General features: G+C 42.5%; 1 protein-coding gene across 1 annotated transcript in view; it reads right to left on the minus strand.

The window, feature by feature from the left end:
• Nucleotides 1-3,870, minus strand: part of LOC126235754 (leukocyte elastase inhibitor-like) — a 103,532-nt gene extending 99,662 nt beyond the window's left edge. Inside the window, exon 1 of the mRNA XM_049944550.1 lies at nt 3,811-3,870. The gene's annotated coding sequence lies outside the window, so the exon portion shown is untranslated. The remainder of the gene's footprint in view (nt 1-3,810) is intronic.
• Between the last annotated feature and the right edge of the window lie 4,699 nt (nt 3,871-8,569).

Consider the following 8,569-nt stretch of genomic DNA (forward strand, 5'->3'; position numbering starts at 1 on the left):
GACCGAAGACCTAAGCAGTTTGGTCCCATAAGATCTTGTTGTTGTTGTTGTGGTCTTCAGTCCTGAGACTGGTTTGATGCAGCTCTCCATGCTACTCTGTCCTGTGCAAGCTTCTTCATCTCCCAGTACGTACTGCAACCTACATCCTTCTGAATCTGCTTAGTGTATTCATCTCTTGGTCTCCCTCTACGATTTTTACCCTCCACGCTGCCCTCCAATGCTAAATTGTTGATCCCTTGATGCCTCAAAACATGTCCTACCAACCGATCCCTTCTTCTGGTCAAGTTGTTAATTAAGAGCTCCCCAGACCATCACGCCTGGTTGTCGAGCCATGCGGCGGGCGACAGTCACGTTCATATCCCACCATTGTCCGGGCGTTGAAAGGTGGCTACACTGAGCCACAGCGCCAGAGATCGCTAGAGAGCATTGTTCCCATATCAGTTTTAATTTCAGATCGTAACTGTGATCCCACTGTTTTTAATTCAGATCTTAACTGTGATCCCACTGTTTTGAATTCGGTTTTAATTGTTCTTCGTAGTGATTCTAACTGAGATCCCAAATTTAATATTGCACCCAACAACTGCTGCATATCTTCTGTCGTTAATCTCGTATTCTGAAAATTTTTTGATTGTGAAAAATTTTGAACTAGTTCTGGACTATTTTCCCTGCTTATTAAATTGTTTTCAACTCCATTATTCATCATCCTGTTCTCCTGTGTTGGCGAGTTCGCCATGTTAACAATTTCGTTATTCTCGCTATTCATCATTTTTGCCTGTTTCGTCGATCGCGTAATCATTTACAAAACATACAAAGCTCGTCACTATATGAAAATTACACACAATGACACTTTATCTCCAACAATACCATTCACACGAAATGTTTCCCTCAAACACGATTAACGAACAATTGAAATAATTGCACTAAATTGTCAAACCCGTATACAAGATAACAAAATTAAATTCTGCAAAAAAAAATACCATTAGAAGAATGACAATTACCAAATCTACACATGCAATATAGACTACAATTACTAAACTACAAATTACTACAACAATCCTACTGTCTACTATTTCTACAATCAGAAGATTCCAAGGGACGATCCGAAGCAGCGGTCGCCACGTGCATGTGGGCTTAATTAATATATAATGCAAATAATTTTAATTTTTTGTTTTAGTAGCTGTTTGTCCGATTACGAAGTCTCGTAAACGGTTGGCCCTGACTAGTATTATTACGCAATCTGACTGCTTAGACAATAACAAAGAATGAAATGGAAATTTTCATTAACACAATTAATTAATTAAGTCCCCAGCAACTATAAAAACCTACGAAACCAAAGCACAAGTGTAACTGTTCTGTGTGTGGAAGTATGACTCAACGTACGCATCTGGCACGGTTCTTCTTCAATAACACAAGAAATTTTAAATATCATTTATACTGAATTAATTAAAGAAAATAAAAATACCATAATTACTCAAGAAAACCAGAATTACACTCTAATACAAGGACACAAGCCAGATGCTTTGTTGACTGAACCTGTAATGACGCATTATTTAAAACATGGAAATAATGAAAAATAAATCAAGTTTCGTTACCTTCATATATTGACCAAAATCACTCTAATCATTACAATATATCTCCACACCGACTCGCTATTACCACATCTCAACAAGAACTTTTCAGTATCACATCTCAGCAAGCACTCCCTACTAGCACATCTGAACACGAACTGACTACTACGAGTCCTCGACAAGCACTGCCCACTTCGAGTTCTCAATAATCACCGCCAGTGGAGGCGGCGGAACAATGCTCTCTAGCGATCTCTGGCGCTGTGGCTCAGTGTAGCCACCTTTCAGCGTCTCCAGACAAGTCTTCGACCTGGAATCTCACTGACTGAAGTAGAATTGTGATGAGTTCCGCTTCGAACTGAGACCCCATAAGACGTGTGTGGAGAGGCACCAGACAGCGGTGGGATACTAAACAGACTGATGCTAACCTACTGCCCAATACCCGGGAGTGATGGTCCCGGGTGACATTTCAATTTATAGCAGGGACCCCGTACAGCACAGCAGAACGTAGACGATATTCTAGCCTTGTTTTGTTGCTCTCAGTGAGAAGCCATCCTGGCCTTACATTTCAGCAAGATAATGCCCACCCGCAAACGGCGAGAGATCCTAGTGCTTGTCTTCGCGCTTGCCAAACCCTCCTTTGGCCGGCAAGATCGCCGAATCTCTCCCCAATTGAGTACGTTTGGAGTATTATGGACAGGGCCCTCCAACAAGGCCGAGATTTTGACATCTAACTTGCCAGTTGGACAGAATTTGGCACGACATCCCTCAGGAGAACATGTAGAAACTGTCAATCAATGCCAAGTTTAATAAGTGCTTGAATACGGACCAGAGATGGACCCACGAGTTACTGACTTGCTGAGTTTGCGAAGCTCTTTGTCTTGAATAAATCATCTAATTTTTTAGAAATTGTAATCTTTTGTTTGTTTGTACATGTACATCACATCTACCGATACCCGTTCCATTTGAATAATTTCTTCGTGGTGAGTGTCCTTTTTTTTAGTGTATTCTTATATCGGTACAGTTCTAATGTTCTGGATTTTCTGATTCACATAAATAACTAATAAATGAAAGACTGACAATTAAGGAAGAGAAAAACAGTAACAGTTTGGTGTAAGTCACAGTAGATGTATTCAGCGATCTCTATGGATGGTCACAAGTCGTCTTTGTGCACCAGGCTCTATAGCCTGTTTATCAGCTGCGACAAATAACATATCTGCAGTTGGAGTAGTAAAACGTGATCTCTCAGTTAGCACCTGTTCGTCGTGACAAGTACTTTTTAGATGGCCCCAGCTCAGAGGATAATCGTATTACAAACAAATACTGCTTATTCGTCTGTTGGATTTTCTGCTTTCACATTGGCCGTGCCTGCAGATAAATTTATTGCTGTAACGTCCGCCTAGCATCCAAAGCACTGCTCCTTCGTAAAGACCCAAACGAATTTCAACATCTTTGGGTCATCGGCAGTGGGTTTTCTTTGTTCACCTCTGTGTTATGTGGACATGTTTTAAGTAAAAACTAGTCTATGCAATTAGACCTAAATGCAGTCTTGGCTTCTTGTTGTCCTTAGTTTAAATTTATATTGCAGGGTGTTCCGGCAAAGTGAAAAATGTTTTTCTCTAACGAAGTTTTGCAAAATATGAGTAGCATTTCTGTGTGGTTCTCAATAACTCATGGCAACGCGGATGAAAAAGGATTTACTAAAACGCAAATAAAGAGGAGTGAAATATTTTCACACAAAAAAATTACCTTTCATATGAAGTGATATGTCAGCTCGCCAGCCAAATTCACATTAACAGCACTTAGTTGCAGATGACAAGCTACCAGTCTCTATAACGTGCAGAGAATCCTGCGTAACCCTATAATGTAAACTTAAGGTACGGTAGTGAATGACAAGAAAAAAAAACTTTTTAGCCATAATTTTCGTAGCTTAGTTATCATTTGAAACAAGTTCACATTTCACCCAATGAACAAAGGAAATCCACTTACGAGGGCACATACGCGCTGCTACACGTATGGATCTATATGAAGAAATGTTTTGCGTAACTGGCAGGCCTTATTTCCAATAAATACTGCTTAGCCTTCATCGTGCAGCTGACTCAATACCTGTACATCAGTAGAGTCACTGATTTTACATCGTGGCATGTTGCGCGATGCTCATACGGTTAACAGGTGAGCTAAACATCGTTTAATTCTGTGCGACTGCATTGTTACGTAACTATCAGCAGTCGATAGCATTACTTACAAGAAAACGTACAGCGAGACAGGAGACACGTCTCGGCACAATCTGCGACTAACTACCATCATGGCCGTTCTCGCAGCGTATATACCTGCTATTTTCGACGCTGAGAGGCTTTGACGTCACCTTGTAGCGCGAAATCCATTACCACGCTATTCTCCTCGCTTCGCTGCCGACGTGGTCTCCGCACCTGAAAGTCAAGGTCACTTCGAGCTGTTCACAGCTCTTTGGCAGTGTTCTACCACTCGACACTCAAAACAGTTTCCTCGCTGCTGGCTCTTTCAAAGAAGCGTGAGTGCGTCAGTCGAATAGAAATGTTTGAAGAGGGTACAGCCATCGGCACGCTAGAGGAGCCAGCTAACGTTGACGTACACATAGACCTGATATTTACCTTGACGAGACGCAGTATCGTTGGTTCACGGCACGAGCTGGTGAAAGTCATTTGCACTCTCATCACACTCCAGCAGCAGTTGTCTGCTTCATTTGGCTTGCAAACAATATACTGACAAGGGAACCTCCCCATCGCACCCCCCTCAGATTTAGTAATAAGTTGGCACAGTGGATAGGCCCTGAAAAACTGAACACAGATCAGTTGAGAAAACAGGAAGAAGTTGTGTGGAACTGTGAAAAAATAAGCAAAATATACAAACTGAGTTGTTCATGGAAAGATAGGCAACATCATGGACAATGTGAACGCAGGAGCGTCGTGGTCTCGTGGTAATGTGAGCAGCTGCGGAACGAAAGGTCCTTAGTTCAAATCTTCCATCGAGTGAAAAGTTTAATTTTTTATTTTCAGTTTATGACAAACTCTTATGTTTTCATCACTTTTTTGGGAGTGATTATCACATCCACAAGAAAACCTAAATCGGGCAAGGTAGAAGAATCTTTTTACCCATTCGCCAAGTGTACAAGTTAGGTGGGTCGACAACATATTCCTGTCATGTGACGCACATGCCGTCACCAGTGTCGTATAGAATATATCAGATGTGTTTTCCTGTGGAGGAATCGGTTGACCTATGACCTTGCGATCAAATGTTTTCGGTTCCCATTGGAGAGGCACGTCCTTTCGTCTACTAATCGCACGGTTTTGCGATGCGGTCGCAAAACACAGACACTAAACTTATTACAGTGAACAGAGACGTCAATGAACGAACGGACAGATAATAACTATGCAAAAATAAAGAAAGTAAAATATTCACTCCAGGGAAGACTCGAACCAAGGACCTCTCGGTCTGCAGCTGCTCACGCTACCACGGGACCACGGTGCTACTGAGCTCATATAGTCCATGATGATGTATATGTTGCCCATGTACTACTCAGTTTGTATATTTTGCTTATTTTTTCACAGTTCCACACAACTTCTTCCTGTTTTCTCAATTGATCTGTGTTCAGTTTATCAAGGCCTATCCACTGTGCCAACTTATAACTAAATCTGAGGGGGGTGCGATGGGGAGGTTCCCTTGTGAGATGACAATAGTTTTGGAATACATGTTAATATCGTGTCGGACCTCCTTTTTCCTGACATACTGCAGCAACTCAATACGGCATGGACTCAACAAGTCCTTGGAAGACCCTTCAGAAACATTGAGACGTGTTACTTCTATAGCCACCCATAATTGCGAAAGTATTGCTGGTGCAGGATGAACTGACCCCTCGATTACGTCGCATAAATGTTCGATGGGATTCTGGGAGGCCAAATCATTTGCTCGAATTGTCCAGAATATTCTTCAAACCAGTTGCGAACAGTTGTGGCCCAGTGACATGGTGCATTGTCATCCATAAAAATCCCGTCGTTGTTTGTGAACATGAACTCCGTGAATGGCTGTAATGGTCTCCAAGTAGGCGAGCATAACCGTTTCTAGTTAACGATCGCTTCAGTTAGACCAGCTGACACAGTCCTTTCCATAATAAACACAGCCCACACCATTATTGAGCCACCACCTGATTGCATAGTGCCTTGCTGACAACTTGGATCTACGACTTCGTCACACTCAATCTCTACCATCAGCTCTTACCAACTGAAATCGAAACTGACCTGACCAGGCCACAGTTTTCCAATCGTCTGAGGTCCAATCAATATGGCGTCGAGCCCAGGAAGTTTCCTTAAGCTACGAGTATGTCGTACTGTGCAAAGGCACTCGCCTCAATCGTCTCCTGTCATAGCCCACTAACGCAAAATGTCTCCGCACTTACCTAACAGATCATCATCGTTTCCTCGAGGTCTTATTCCTGCTGCAAGGCGGGGTCGGCCTTGTTACTACTGATTTGGCTGTGTTGCAGAGGGTTTCCAGATGCCCTTCCTGCCGCCACCCCGAACCCCCCGCAATGGAATTAGTGTACTCTAGCTGTCTGTGTCTAATGTAAGCCAGGGAATAATGCGAACATGTTTCAAATGTCTGCAAGTCGTTGAAACGTCCCCTTAAAAAATTTAATAAATTACTGTGCTGATAGACCTCTTACATTATTTGATTTACAAACAGCTGAGCAGAACTGAACGTACTCAGACATTTCGCTCTTTACCTATTCTGATCAACACTAAACTGACACAATATTTTTTGCGCAACACAATCTGACTTTCAATAATCCCTACAAAAGAATGGCCCCGATTAACATTAACCTATACCTTTCACAAATCACTTACCTCACAAAAATCTTCGTTACTCGAACTACTGCAATACAGCGAGCGCCACTACTGCCAGCTAAATAAAAGATTCTAACTACTGAAGTAACTAACTACTGATAGGCATAGTTAGAAAATGAAAGATTTTGATAGAGAACAAACAATGTATTTACCTTAATAGTGCTCAAAAGTCATAATATGTATATATCAGTCCATGATATCCAATATTACAAATTTACTCTTTCTGATGGACATACGTCCAGATCGTCCACTCTCAAAACTCCGCCATCTCTCTCCCCACATCCACCACTGCTGGCTGCTCACCTCCAACTGCGCAACGCTACGCGCTGTTAACAGCCAACTGCCCAACACTACAATAGCAAATATTGCAACAATGCCGACCAGCAACAGACTGCACACAGTACAGTCAGTGATTTTCATACAGAGCGCTATGTGGCGTTACCAATATAAAAACCTAAACAGCCTACTTACATCGTGTAACTGAGGCGCAACGTGCGGACCAGCCCTGTATTCACCTAGTGGGATGTGGAAAACCGCCTAAAAACCACATTCAGGCTGGCCGGCATACCAGCCTCGTCGGTAATCCGCTGGGCGGATTCGATCCGGGGTCGGCGCGCGTACCCAGGTCCAGGAAGCAGGGCATTAGTGCTCCCGGATCCTGTGGCAGGTGCACTTACCTAACGGATATGTTGGTCATACATCCCACATTGATTTCTGCGATTATTTCAGGCAGTGTTGCTTGTGTGTTACCACTGACAACTCTACGCAAACACTGTTACTACTCGTCGTTGAGGGAAGGCCGCTTGCTACTGCGTTGTAGGTAGTGACAGGTATTCTCGGCACACACTTGACACTGTGCATCGCGGAATATTGAATTCCCTGACGATTTCCGAAACGACGTCCTAGGCGTCTAGCTCAATTTACCATTCCGCATTCAGAATCTGTTAATTCCCGTCGTGCAGTCACAATCACCTCGGAAACCTCTTAACATGAATCACCTGACTAAAAATGACAGCTGCACCAACATATTAATGTACGCGATACTAATGTCGTCTGTTGTTGTTGTGGTCTACAGTCCTGAGACTGGTTTCATGCAGCTCTCCATGCTACTCTGTCCTGTGCAAGCTTCTTCATCTCCCAATACGAACTGCAGCCTACATCCTTCTGAATCTGTTTAGTGTATTCATCTCTTGGTCTCCCTCTACGATTTTTACCCTCCACGTTGCACTCCAATACTAAACTGGTGATCCCTTGATGCCTCAGAACATGTCCTACCAACCGATCCCTTCTTCTTGTCAAGTTGTGCCACAAACTCCTCTTCTCCCTAATCCTATTCAATACTTCCTCATTAGTTACGTGATCTACCAATCTAATCTTCAGCTTTCTTCTGTATCACCACATTTCAAAAACTTCTATTCTCTTCTTGTCAAAACTATTTATCGTCCATGTTTCACTTCCATACATGGCTACACTCCATACAAATACTTTGAGAAACGACTTCCTGACACTTAAATCTATACTCGATGTTAACAAATTTCTCTTTTCCAGAAACGCTTTTCTTGCCATTGCCAGTCTACATTTTATATCCTCTCTACTTCGACCATCATCAGTTACTTTGCTCCCCAAATAGCAAAACTCCTTTACTACTTTAAGTGTCTCATTTCCTAATCTAAGCCCCTCAGCATCGCCCGACTTAATTCGACTACATTCCATTATCCTCGTTTTGCTTTTGTTGATGTTCATCTTATATCCTCCTTTCAAGACACTGTCCATTCCGTTCAACTGCTCTCCCAAATCCTTTGCTGTCTCTGACAGAACTACAATGACATCGGCGAACCTTAAAGTTTTTATTTCTTCTCCATGGATTTTAATACCTACTCCAAATTTTTCTTTTGTTTCCTTTATTGCTTGCTCAATATACAGATTGAATAGCATCGGGGAGAGGCTACAACCCTGTCTCACTCCCTTCCCAACCACTGCGTCCATTTCGTGTCCCTCGACTCTTATAACTGCCATCTGCTTTCTGTACAAATTGTAAATAGCCTTTCGCTCCCTGTATTTGACCCCTGCCACCTTCAGAATTTGAAAGAGAGTATTCCAGTCAACATTGTCAAAAGCTTTCTC

The sequence above is a fragment of the Schistocerca nitens genome, chromosome 2 (assembly GCF_023898315.1).
Source record: "Schistocerca nitens isolate TAMUIC-IGC-003100 chromosome 2, iqSchNite1.1, whole genome shotgun sequence".
In the NCBI taxonomy this organism is placed as follows: Eukaryota; Metazoa; Arthropoda; class Insecta; order Orthoptera; family Acrididae; genus Schistocerca; species Schistocerca nitens.